This window comes from Euprymna scolopes, chromosome 5 (assembly GCF_053919585.1).
Source record: "Euprymna scolopes isolate OS-2025 chromosome 5, ASM5391958v1, whole genome shotgun sequence".
Taxonomy (NCBI): Eukaryota; Metazoa; Mollusca; class Cephalopoda; order Sepiida; family Sepiolidae; genus Euprymna; species Euprymna scolopes.
This window is the reverse complement of record NC_136486.1, coordinates 4,937,463-4,952,206: the sequence shown is the minus strand read 5'-3', so window position 1 is coordinate 4,952,206 and position 14,744 is coordinate 4,937,463.

Below are 14,744 nucleotides of genomic sequence, written 5' to 3'. Positions count from 1 at the left end.
AAAATCAGAAGCTCAGAGTATTAATGCCGGTGTCCCTCAGGGATCCATCCTGGGCCCAACTCTTTTCCTGATCTACATTAATGATCTTCCAAATCATATCCTTACATCATTTGTAGACATTTATGCTGACGACACTACCATTTATGGTACCACATCTAAGACAGTAAACGAGCAAGTACTCTCCAATTCTCTCTCCTCTGATCTTGAGCATGTAGTACAATGGGGAAAGGAGTGGCTGGTTACTTTTAATGCATCTAAAACCAAGCTTCTCTCTTTACATCATCAACATTTTAATCCACATTTGTCATCAATTGAAATGAATGGCTCTCGTCTTCAGGAGGCCTCAAGTTTTGACAAGCTTCTGGGCTTGACCATTACTCCTGATCTTAAATAGAACACGTATATCAAATCTGTTGCCAAGGCCGCTGGAAAAATGGTGGGATCTTTCTATCGATCCAGTAGATATCTCACTGCTGATGCTATTCTCTATCTATATAAGAGCCAGGTACGTCCAAGGATGGAATACTGTTGCCACATCTGGGCAGGAGCTGCTAGAAAGGACTTGTCCTGCCTTGATAGAGTTCAAAATAGACTTTGTAGCCTCGTAGGAGATGTCCTTTTCTCCTCCTTACAACCTCTATCTCACAGAAGAGATGTTGCGAGTTTGTCTCTGATGTATCGTTATTTTCATGGAAAGTGTTCAACTGAGCTTCAATCTATGGTCCCCCCTCGCCAAACTTTCACGAGAAACACTCGTCTAGCTGTAAACACTATCAATAATTTCCCCCACTCTTTATCTGTGCCTAAACCTAAACATAGATTCCATGAACAAAGCTTCTTTCTTAGAACTGCACGCCTGTGGAATTGTCTTCCGTTTTCCTGCTTTCCGGCTGACTACAATATGGTTGTGTTCAAGTCTAAAGTAAATAAGTTCTTGTTGAGCCGTTCCATATAAGTTATTAAATTTACCAAATTTTCATTACTAATGATTACTATATTGACCAACTTCTACTGTACACTCTTTAACCCTTATCCTTGAGTGGCCTCTGGGCCTTGATAATGTGGTGATGCCTTTGTAAAAAAAAAAAAAAAAAAAAAAAAAAAAATCAGACTCCAACTTCAAAATTTAAAATCACAAAGAAATGTATCATGTAGTGTTGTATTATTATCATAAGACTATCTTAATCTTGAATTGCATTGTCTTTGTTTAAATATGTAATAGTAGGGGGTGTCAGGCATTGCCCGGTCATAAAATGTGCTTAAATATGATATTTTTATTTATGCAGATTTTGTATTTATTATTATAGAGTCAAGCCTCTATCGATTATAATATATTATATTTTATACAGTATGTAGTAATGATTACCCCCCCCCCCCAAAAAAAAAACGATATTTATGATTTTGGTGCTTTCAGTTAGAATTGAAACTGAATCCCAAACAATAGCACTCCAGCCATAGTCGTTACTATTTCAGTTCTTGTCAGTTGGATAATAAATAGCTAAAAATGGAATTACATTAATATATATGAATGTTGATATATTTACAGATATGTATAAGATTCTACCGCTCCAGAAGATATCTCACTACTGATGCAATTCTCTATCTATATAAAAGCCAAGTACGTCCAAGGATGGAGTACTGCTGCCACATCTGGGCAGGAGCTGCTAAAAACAGCCTATCCTGCCTTGATTGAGTACAAAAAAGACTTTGTGGTTTAGTGGGGGGATGCCCTTTTCTCTTCCCTGCAACCTCTCTCCCACGGAAGAGACGTTGCGAGCCTGTCTTTGTTTTATTGTTTTTTCCATGGCAGGTGCTCGTCTGAGCTCCAATCCCTCGTCCCCCCTCGCCAATATTTCACGAGAAACACCCGTCTGACTGAAACTACTGTCAATAATTTCCCCCACTCTTTATCTGTGCCTAAATCCAAACATAGATTCCATGAGCAGAGCTTCTTTTTTAGAACTGCACGCCAGTGGAACTCTCTGCCGCTTGCCTGTTTCCCACCTGACTACAACTTGGACGTCTTCAAGTCCAACATAAACAAACTCCTGACAAACCGCCCTTTTAAGTAAGACACTCTATCAAAACCCCTAATACTAATGATTACTACAATACTATCTCATTGATTACTGTACACGCAATAACCCTTATCCCCGAGTGGCCTTCGGGCCTTGATAAGTCGTGACCCCCATGTAAAAAAAAAGAGAACTTCAGTCGACTTACGTCTACCAAGTTCCAATTTCCTTTAATTGTGACGTCTTAGCAGCCATTTTTATCGATTAAAACACATAAAGAACGGTTTACAAAAAATATAATCATTTGACCCACTTTACAACTCTGCATCTCAGAGGAGATCCAGTTTGAAAAAATAGAGACAGACATACACAGTGAGTTTTATAATATATATAAATATATATATATATATAAATTTATGGGAAATATGCTTATTCAATTTATTTATACCAATCCTTTAATTTATGAAGCTCGATGTAACTACAGAGCATATACAAATAAATGACAAAATGTCTATGTTCCAAATTTCAAATGTTGCCCATCAGAATTGAACATTTTTACATGCTCAAAGAAATAAATGGTAATATGGACAACATCTTGAAATTTAGAATATAGACCTTTTGTCATATATATATATATATATATATATATATATATATTTTGCCTCCTGTTCCCCTTACCTCACCCTTTTTTAACCAAGTAAGATCTTTGACTTACTTGTAGTTTCATTAAATACTTTTATATGCAAAATCCGATCCTGCATTTTGCTAATTCCTGCCCTCTGATGAGAAGGAGAGTATTTCTTTGAAACTCCGCGGATTAAGGACTATCCATTTATCTTGTGCTTCCTTTTTTTAAAATTAAATATGTTTTTAACTCTTTTTCAAGATGTCTTTTAACATGTTTTATTAATCATTTGTTCATATATATATATATATATATATATATATATATATATATATATATATGTTATTGAATTTCCTTCTATATAACTACTATATATAACTGTTCTATTATGTCTTGCTATAACATTTGTGTGTGTTCTAATATGGCCTCTGTGATCGTCTCTTCAAACTTGCCGTCATGCATCTTTTCCCATTTCATTATATACAAGTCTTATATACTGTTTATATACATTTATACAATTGGGTATGTATGTACGCGGTCAAGCTTCTTTAAGGATCATTAGTTGTGTATCTACCTTAACATTAATTATGCATGTGTGTGTGTGTGTGTGCATATATACACGTTAGGAGATCATCATACCTTTTTTTTGTTATCTTGTGTCTTCTGGGGTGCGGTTCTTCCGGTCACTGGTCGATGATTTGTAAAGCGCATTCAAGATGAAAACATGACGCCAATTTTTTTGCAAGGATCTCTTTATTTCATCTACGAGTGAACCCAGAGAACTCCTTGCATTGCTGACTTAAGCTTTCTTGCATCGACACATCTTTTCTCTGACCTTTCTGATCTCCAAACTAACAAGTTTGACTGTCTACCAAACTTTGACTCAAAACTCCCTATGTGCATATCTATTTATATCAGGGTATATTTGTGGTGGTGCCCCCCTCCACGTTAACTGTCCTGCACACAAATACACTGACCCACATTCTAGCACTCAGGTGCATGCTCTGTCAATACTGCACCCAAATACACTGACCCACATTCTAGCATGCAGGTGCATGCTCTGTCAATACTGCACTCAAATACACTGACCCACATTCTAGCATGCAGGTGCATGCTCTGTCAATACTGCACCCAAATATACTGACCCACATTCTAGCATGCAGGTGCATGCTCTGTCAATACTGCACCCAAATACACTGACCCACATTCTAGCATGCAGGTGCATGCTCTGTCAATACTGCACCCAAATACACTGACCCACATTCTAGCATGCAGGTGCATGCTCTGTCAATACTGCACCCAAATACACTGATCCACATTCTAGCATGCAGGTGCATGCTCTGTCAATACTGCACCCAAATACACTGACCCACATTCTAGCATGCAGGTGCATGCTCTGTCAATACTGCACCCAAATACACTGACCCACATTCTAGCATGCAGGTGCATGCTCTGTCAATACTGCACTCAAATACACTGACCCACATTATAGCATGCAGGTGCATGCTCTGTCAATACTGCACCCAAATACACTGACCCACATTCTAGCATGCAGGTGCATGCTCTGTCAATACTGAGTTTGATATATCACTGGCAATCCATTAAACTTTTTTGCCCCTATCTGACACCTTCGTGATGGCACCAAGTCATATTTGTTTTTAAACTTTTGAAATCATTAATGCAAAATAAAATAAATCGAAAATTAATATCGAGTACAATTGCATGTTAAATAATCCAGGAAATAGTTTTCAATGCCTGTAAATGATACGAAATAGTAATCCAAACAAGTAATCTGATTGCTGCTTCTTGAATCAAGAAATTCTCACGAAAAAATCGTGTATCAGAGTTCCTTGTGGATAAAATGTATTTTCATACATATCAAAAAGTTTTTTTTAAAGATGCAGTATTAGTCCAAAGGATCGCACACATATTAGAGTATTAAATTCAATACAAAGGAGCGATAAAATCCAAGTGATTTCTATAATTTTAAGGAAAAAACTGTTTAATTTAAAATTAAAGAAACTCAAAATATGAATTAATAAGACAAAGTTAAAAATAAAGAATAATAAATAAAGTCTAATGTGGAAAAGGTGAATGAAGGTCGAGCTGTCTAAAATAATAGAGGCGAAATGAAACGCAAAACAACTTTGATACACGTTGAAAGTTTAAAAATTGAAAATTAATAAATTAAAATATTATATATATATATATATATATATATATACGATAAAAATATATATGTAAAAAAAAAAAAGAAAAATATAAAAATAAAACAAATGAGAAATTAATTTTAAATGAGAAAAGAAATTGACATTTTCTACTTCAGGAAAAATACAACATGTGAATAACCACAGATAATAAATAATCTATTATGTATGGAAATGTAAAAAACCAACAAACCCAACTCTCCCCTCCACCCTCTTATTTCACAAGTAACCACCCCTATCTATGAATTAACCAAAACAATCAATGATCGCATAACACTTACCCACAAAGCAGCGTAAAATCTACCAAAGAACTTATACAAATCTACCAAAGAACAAAATTTAATAACAAAATCACTGCCTCATTAGACATAGAAAGCCTCTTCATGAACGTCCCAGTTCACCAAACCATTGATATCATCATGGACAATATAGATAATAATCTATCTCTCTAGCCCCTGAAAATTAAACCTATAATCCTAAATTTTTTTACTAACATGCACAACTGAGGTCTTCTTTTATGATCATAATGGCAACATATATACACAAATCGATGGAGTGTCAATGAGTTCCGTACTGGGACATACTTTTAGCAACTTTTATATGTCCAACCTGGAGAATAAAATATTTAATAATATTAAAAAACCGTCTATTTACGTTATAAATATGATGACATTTTTTTTCCTAAGCATGACTAAAACACATATTATTGGTTTTGCTTGACCATTGTTGCCTGAACAGATATTTAGGGAAATAACTGAACACGAAGAACAGAATAAACAAAATCTCTTTTAAAACAACACAACAAAAAGTTTATTTAGACGGCAGAAAATTGGACTATACCTAAGTTGGAAAAATGAAGAGTAGGAAGTTCTTTGGGTGTCAGGCAGCAGTTCTTTGCAGAGTCTCAGGTCGGCACACAATCATCTTCAGTGAAAATCGTCTATGCTGGAGAGTCCAGTGAACAGGGACGAGAGAGAAAGGAGAGAAGTCTGTCTTGTTGCTTGACTTGCGTACTGAGGTTCCCAAAGGGGCTAAAAACCTCCTTAGGAGAAAAAAGAATCAATGTATTCTGTGAGTGTATGGCTGAATCGCTGAGTGGGGTGGGGGGGATATTCACAAGAGAAAATAGATCTTTTATTTTTGAATTTATTTGCTATATCTTTAGAAATATGAATTTGTCTACAGATTGAAAATGCAAAAACATTAAAAACCTTTTTAACTTAATTTAGATGTTTTCTTCTGAATAATGTTTTTATGTTATGTCTTTTCAAATTTATTTCTATTATTGAATAGTAACATGTATAGAAAATAAAAGATTTAGAGAACTGTTTGGAAGTTGTAAAGTGGTTTATTGTAATTTATTATGTGTGAGTGGGTGAGTATGGTGTGTAGTTTAATAATGGAGCACTTGATTGGTTTCTTTTCAATGCATGACGATCGAAAAAAGTGAATATATTTTCACAGGAGTTGGCAAATCCTGACCAAGATTGTACAAATGACCAGAGCTGAGCCAGATGAATGCCCAAGTGCGTTTCACTCATTAATATTCGTTTTAGATGAAACTGAACAAGGAGATGCTTAGAATTCCCCGAGAAAGTGGGAAGTGAGAAAGATAAACAGATGTGAGAGAAGCGAGAGACTGAAAAAGCAGATAAAAGTGCGATGTCCTGATTCTATGTGAAAAGCATTTTAATAAATTATAACCTTGTAATTAAATTAACGGGATTCTTCTTCAACAACACTGCAATGAACACGAACAAACCTGTTGCCAAAAATATTTTCCCCAATTCGTTGTAGTTGTTCACCTGCCACTTATAAAAAAATCTACAAACAATTAAGTGATAATCGAGCGCTTTTCGAGTGTCCACATGCGTCAAAGCTAGCAATCCTTCCTATTTTATATTTTAAGCCACATAATCAACTATCAGCATTGTAAATAATCTGATACTAAAAGAAAACAAACACAAATGCCGATAGAATATTAAGATATATTTACCGTTTCCAAGTGTTAGGGAGAGGTGTCCGAGCGATCATTACACTAACTGTTAAGTTCCAACCTCCCCTCCAAGAACATGATGAATTCCAGGTGGACAAGATCAACGACGCATGAAGTTAAGGGATGTCCAAAACACATGTACCACACACGTCAGTTTTCACCCCAGTGAAGGGAGGACGACCTGTTAAACCGTCCGGTCTTCTTTACGTCCAAATTCCAACTCTTTGATCTCCAGCTAACCTGATCGCGTGACTCACATGCAGATCTGATCAGCTGACCAGCCCTTCCGGTAAACGTGTCTATAATATGATTTGCCATATTTTGAGAGATCTTATAAATATTCTTCATTTCATCTCTCCAGTTAGATAGAAAGATAGACCGAGATGGATAGATACCGAAATAGATAACTAAATAGATCGACACTTTCTTGTGTTCGACCTATTACATAACACAAGTAAAGCCATTGAAACAAACTGAACTTTGAGTTCTTCACATAGGGAAAACGCCCATGTTATAGAATTCACCAGAGCATCGTTTAAAAAGATAACACCACAGTTAGTGTATCTGTAATCCAGTAATAAACAGAACTCTTCTTCAAAAACACCGCAATGAACACCGACAAATCCCAGCTCCAATGTTCTCTAAGCTGTGAAAAATTTTTCCCTAGTTCACCCTCCATTAAATTACTCCTCATATACAAATAAATGCCACCTATAAAAATCTAAGTACAAACACAAGTTTTTTTTTTTGACACTGAAATCAATTGCCCAACATGTGAAACCCTCCACACGCTTCAAATCTGGTAACTCTTCATTTTCTTTTTTTTTTTACATATGTCTATCCCCCCCACAACCTAATCTTAGTACTTTTCCTTAGTATATATTTCAATTCTTGTATAACTAAATTTTAACTATATATAATTTAGATGAAGAAAAGACCATATATTGCATTTTTTTTTTACCCCTTTATTATATATCTGCATGTAAAATGTTTTTGACTCCTAATGGGGGTAGAGATTTATTTGCTGCCCACCTCAGCAAAATGTGGCACAAGGCCGGAAAGTGAGAAACCAGCAGGCTCCCATAAAGGAGGAAACTCCTGCAATTGTAAAAATTGCCTGAGTAACCCCGTCGGCATTCCCCGGTAGGGACGTCTCAGGCAGTAAGTTATAAACTTACTCCACCGGAAAGCCCAGTGGCAAGGCCTGGGAGGGTGGACCTCCAAGGTATTACCCAGGTGGCGTACCTCAGTCCGACAGGTACTGGGCCAGTTCCCAGCCCCTCACCTGTCGGGCTGAGTGTCAAGAACGGATCCTTGGTTACTGGTCTGAACTACGCCGCCATCTTTGTTCAACACAATGTCTCAAAACTTAACAGATTAACTACGCCACGGACTGCATTTGATTCTTGGCCGCCATCTTGGTTACTGGTCTGAACTACGCCGCCATCTTTGTTCAACACAATGTCTCAAAACTTAACAAGTAAACTACGCCACGGACCGCATTTGATTCTTGGCCGCCATCTTGGTTACTGGTCTGAACTACGCCGCCATCTTTGTTCAACACAATGTCTCAAAACTTAACAAGTAAACTACGCCACGGACCGCATTTGATTCTTGGCCGCCATCTTGGTTACTGGTCTGAACTACGCCGCCATCTTTGTTCAACACAATGTCTCAAAACTTAACAAGTAAACTACGCCACGGACCGCATTTGATTCTTGGCCGCCATCTTGGTTACTGGTCTGAACTACGCCGCCATCTTTGTTCAACACAATGTCTCAAAACTTAACAAGTAAACTACGCCACGGACCGCATTTGATTCTTGGCCGCCATCTTGGTTACTGGTCTGAACTACGCCGCCATCTTTGTTCAACACAATGTCTCAAAACTTAACAGATTAACTACGCCACGGACTGCATTTGATTCTTGGCCGCCATCTTGGTTACTGGTCTGAACTACGCCGCCATCTTTGTTCAACACAATGTCTCAAAACTTAACAAGTAAACTACGCCACGGACCGCATTTGATTCTTGGCCGCCATCTTGGTTACTGGTCTGAACTACGCCGCCATCTTTGTTCAACACAATGTCTCAAAACTTAACAAGTAAACTACGCCACGGACCGCATTTGATTCTTGGCCGCCATCTTGGTTACTGGTCTGAACTACGCCGCCATCTTTGTTCAACACAATGTCTCAAAACTTAACAAGTAAACTACGCCACGGACCGCATTTGATTCTTGGCCGCCATCTTGGTTACTGGTCTGAACTACGCCGCCATCTTTGTTCAACACAATGTCTCAAAACTTAACAGATTAACTACGCCACGGACTGCATTTGATTCTTGGCCGCCATCTTGGTTACTGGTCTGAACTACGCCGCCATCTTTGTTCAACACAATGTCTCAAAACTTAACAGATTAACTACGCCACGGACCGCATTTTATTCTTGGCCGCCATCTTGGTTACTGGTCTGAACTACGCCGCCATCTTTGTTCAACACAATGTCTCAAAACTTAACAGATTAACTACGCCACGGACTGCATTTGATTCTTGGCCGCCATCTTGGTTACTGGTCTGAACTACGCTGCCATCTTTGTTCAACACAATGTCTCAAAACTTAACAGATTAACTACGCCACGGACTGCATTTGATTCTTGGCCGCCATCTTGGTTACTGGTCTGAACTACGCCGCCATCTTTGTTCAACGCAATGTCTCAAAACTTAACAGATTAACTACGCCACGGACCGCATTTGATTCTTGGCCGCCATCTTGGTTACTGGTCTGAACTACGCCGCCATCTTTGTTCAACACAATGTCTCAAAACTTAACAGATTAACTACGCCACGGACTGCATTTGATTCTTGGCCGCCATCTTGGTTACTGGTCTGAACTACGCCGCCATCTTTGTTCAACACAATGTCCTAAAACTTAACAGATTAACTACGCCACGGACTGCATTTGATTCTTGACCGCCATCTTGGTTACTGGTCTGAACTATGCCGCCATCTTTGTTCAACACAATGTCTCAAAACTTAACAGATTAACTACGCCACGGACCGCATTTGATTCTTGGCCGCCATCTTGGTTACTGGTCTGAACTACGCTGCCATCTTTGTTCAACACAATGTCTCAAAACTTAACAGATTAAGTACGCCACGGACCGCATTTGATTCTTGGCCGCCATCTTGGTTACTGGTCTGAACTACGCTGCCATCTTTGTTCAACACAATGTCTCAAAACTTAACAGATTAACTACGCCACAGACCGCATTTGATTTTTGGCCGCCATCTTGGTTACTGGTCTGAACTACGCTGCCATCTTTGTTCAACACAATGTCTCAAAACTTAACAGATTAACTACGCCACGGACCGCATTTGATTCTTGGCCGCCATCTTGGTTACTGGTCTGAACTACGCTGCCATCTTTGTTCAACACAATGTCTCAAAACTTAACATATTAACTACGCCACGGACCGCATTTGATTCTTGGCCGCCATCTTGGTTACTGGTCTGAACTACGCTGCCATCTTTGTTCAACACAATGTCTCAAAACTTAACAGATTAACTACGCCACGGACCGCATTTGATTCTTGGCCGCCATCTTGGTTACTGGTCTGAACTACGCTGCCATCTTTGTTCAACACAATGTCTCAAAACTTAACAGATTAACTACGCCACGGACCGCATTTGATTCTTGGGCGCCATCTTGGTTACTGGTCTGAACTACGCCGCCATCTTTGTTCAACACAATGTCTCAAAACTTAACAGATTAACTACGCCACGGACTGCATTTGATTCTTGGCCGCCATCTTGGTTACTGGTCTGAACTACGCCGCCATCTTTGTTCAACACAATGTCTCAAAACTTAACAGATTAACCAAGCCACGGACCGCATTTGATTCTTGGCCGCCATCTTGGTTACTGGTCTGAACTACGCCGCCATCTTTGTTCAACACAATGTCTCAAAACTTAACAGATTAACTACGCCACAGACCGCATTTGATTCTTGGCCGCCATCTTGGTTACTGGTCTTAACTACGCTGCCATCTTTGTTCAACACAATGTCTCAAAACTTAACAGATTAACTACGCCACGGACCGCATTTGATTTTTGGCCGCCATCTTGGTTACTGGTCTGAACTACGCTGCCATCTTTGTTCAACACAATGTCTCAAAACTTAACAGATTAACTACGCCACGGACCGCATTTGATTCTTATGCGCCATCTTGGTTACTGGTCTGAACTACGCCACCATCTTTGTTCAACACAATGTCTCAAAACTTAACAGATTAACTACGCCACGGACCGCATTTGATTCTTGGCCGCCATCTTGGTTACTGGTCTGAACTACGCCGCCATCTTTGTTCAACACAATGTCTAAAACTTAACAGATTAACTATGTCACGGACCGCATTTGATTCTTGGCCGCCATCTTGGTTACTGGTCGTAACTACGCCGCCATCTTTGTTCAACACAATGTCTCAAAACTTAACAAATTAACTACGCCACGGACCGCATTTGATTCTTGGCCGCCATCTTGGTTACTGGTCTGAACTACGCCGCCATCTTTGTTCAACACAATGTCTCAAAACTTAACAGATTAACTACGCCACGGACCGCTTTTGATTCTTGGCCGCCATCTTGGTTACTGGTCTGAACTACGCCGCCATCTCTGTTCAACACAATGTCTCAAAACTTAACAGACTAACTACGCTACGGACCGCATTTGATTCTTGGCCGCCATCTTGGTTACTGGTCTGAACTACGCCGCCATCTTTGTTCAACACAATGTCCTAAAACTTAACAGATTAACTACGCCACGGACTGCATTTGATTCTTGACCGCCATCTTGGTTACTGGTCTGAACTATGCCGCCATCTTTGTTCAACACAATGTCTCAAAACTTAACAGATTAACTACGCCACGGACCGCATTTGATTCTTGGCCGCCATCTTTGTTACTGGTCTGAACTACGCTGCCATCTTTGTTCAACACAATGTCTCAAAACTTAACAGATTAACTACGCCACGGACCGCATTTGATTCTTGGCCGCCATCTTGGTTACTGGTCTGAACTACGCTGCCATCTTTGTTCAACACAATGTCTCAAAACTTAACAGATTAACTACGCCACGGACCGCATTTGATTCTTGGCCGCCATCTTGGTTACTGGTCTGAACTACGCCGCCATCTTTGTTCAACACAATGTCTCAAAATTTAACAGATTAACTACGCCACGGACTGCATTTGATTCTTGGCCGCCATCTTGGTTACTGGTCTGAACTACGCTGCCATCTTTGTTCAACACAATGTCTCAAAACTTAACAGATTAACTACGCCACGGACCGCATTTGATTCTTGGCCGCCATCTTGGTTACTGGTCTGAACTACGCTGCCATCTTTGTTCAACACAATGTCTCAAAACTTAACAGATTAACTATGCCACGTACCGCATTTGATTCTTGGCCGCCATCTTGGTTACTGGTCTGAACTACGCTTCCATCTATATTCAACGCAATGTCTCAAAACTTAACAGATTAACTACGCCACGGACCGCATTTGATTCTTGGCCGCCATCTTGGTTACTGGTCTGAACTACGCTGCCATCTTTGTTCAACACAATGTCTCAAAACTTAACAGATTAACTACACCACGGACCGCATTTGATTCTTGGCCGCCATCTTGGTTACTGGTCTGAACTACGCCGCCATCTTTGTTCAACACAATGTCTCAAAACTTAACAAATTAACCACGCCACGGACCGCATTTGATTCTTGGCCGCCATCTTGGTTACTGGTCTGAACTACGCTGCCATCTTTGTTCAACACAATGTCTCAAAACTTAATACTGTATATGTATGAATGTGTATTCTTTACATTTGTATTTACATTTGTATTTGCATTATTATTTGCATTTGTATATATGTACTTCTCCCTTAATACTCTCTTACTATTCTGATATGATTTTCAATCCATGGACTAAACTCAGCACCACCCAATTCCAATCTACACTTAAATAAAAAAATATATTATAAACTTTAACGAATACTTTACAGAACACATATAATAATGTGATAGAATTTAACACCTTTTATAACTCATTATAATGATAATACTTAGGTACGGGCAAAAATGGGCGGACAAAAATGGGGGGACCTACTTTTGAAAGCCGATTTATCATAATTTTTTTGTAGGTTTCCGACTACTTTTTGATTTGCTATTCTCTATCTATATAAGAGCCAGGTACGTCCAAGGATGGAATACTGTTGCCACATCTGGGCAGGAGCTGCTAGAAAGGACTTGGCCTGCTTTGATAGAGTTCAAAATAGACTTCGTAGCCTCGTAGGAGATGTCCTTTTCTCTTCCTTGCAACCTTTATCTCACAGAAGAGATGTTGCGAGTTTGTCTCTGATGTATCGTTATTTTCATGGAAAGTGTTCGACTGAGCTTCAATCTATGGTCCCCCCTCGCAAAACTTTCACAAGAAACACTTGTCTAGCTGTAAACACTATCAATAATTCCCCCCACTCTTTATCTGTGCCTAAACCTAAACGTAGATTCCATGAACAAAGCTTTTTTATTAGAACTGCACGCCTGTGGAATTGTCTTCCGTTTTCCTGCTTTCCGGCTGACTACAATATGGTTGTCTTCAAGTCTAACGTAAATAAGTTCTTGATGAGCCGTTCCATATAAGTTATCAAATTTAACAAATTTTCATTACTAATGATTATTATATTGTCCAATTTCTACTGTACACTCTTTAACCCTTATCCTTGAGTTGCCTCTTTGACCTTGATAATGAGTTGATACCTATGAAAAAAAAAAAAAAGAAAAAGTCCAATGTGAACAAGTTCTAACTGAATCGTCCCCCTAAGTAATCCAAGTTTCAAAATTCCCACTGTTTACTATGCTAAAATCACAATGACTAATGTATACTTATTAACCCTTATCCTTGAGTGGCCTCTGGGCCTTGATAAGTGGTGACACCCTTGTAAAAAAAAAAAAAAAAAAAAAAAAAACTAAAGTTAATTTTCAAAAGGAGAAAATAGGAAAAAAAAAATGTTTTCACGGCGAGCTACTCAATTCTGCTAAATTTTGAAGTTAAATAAATTCATTGTAAAAATCCTTTAAAAGAAAAATATTAGTTTTCTGGGTCTATTTCAAACATAATTAGTAAAGTCCTAAGATATTGAATTAAATAAGAAAAAACACATTGTACAAAACATACATTAATTAGCCTCAAAACTGAGTGATTTTGCGAAACGGAACAAACTAAAATTTTGTGTACACGGAATATACGAAGGCCCAAAATTTCAGGCAGTCAAAAGACTGTGAACATGACGTCATGTAATTAAAAGGGAGGAAGGGGTGAGATGTTTTTCTTTTTTTTACCAGACATGCATCCATACATTCCTATTCTGAATGTTTGTATACATTTTTCCATTTTTTAATTTAATTATTTTTCTATGTTCCTGTTTTTAAATTATTATTTTTTTAACTATTGTTCAATATTATATAAAAATATGTTACGCTTTTTTCGTAATGTTCCTGTAAAAATTATTTTATTTTTATTGTTACAAATTAATTTATTTATATAAAAAAAGCAAAAATAAATTCTTGCGTTTTTTTATTTACTACTGAAAACCATAATTTTAGTAAAAGTATTTTTTGTTTGAACAAAATAATACATTTCCACTAAGATTTAATTAAAAATAATTAGTTCATTATATTCCGCGATCATTATTTGATAAATACTGAAATTTTCATTAAAATTGGTTAATTTCCTGAATTTTGGTGAGTTTTTAAGTAAAGGGTGGAGTCAAAATGTTTATTTTGAGCATCGGAATTCATTTTACTAATTTTAATAATACTAATATTGCTTATTAATAATAATATGCGTATA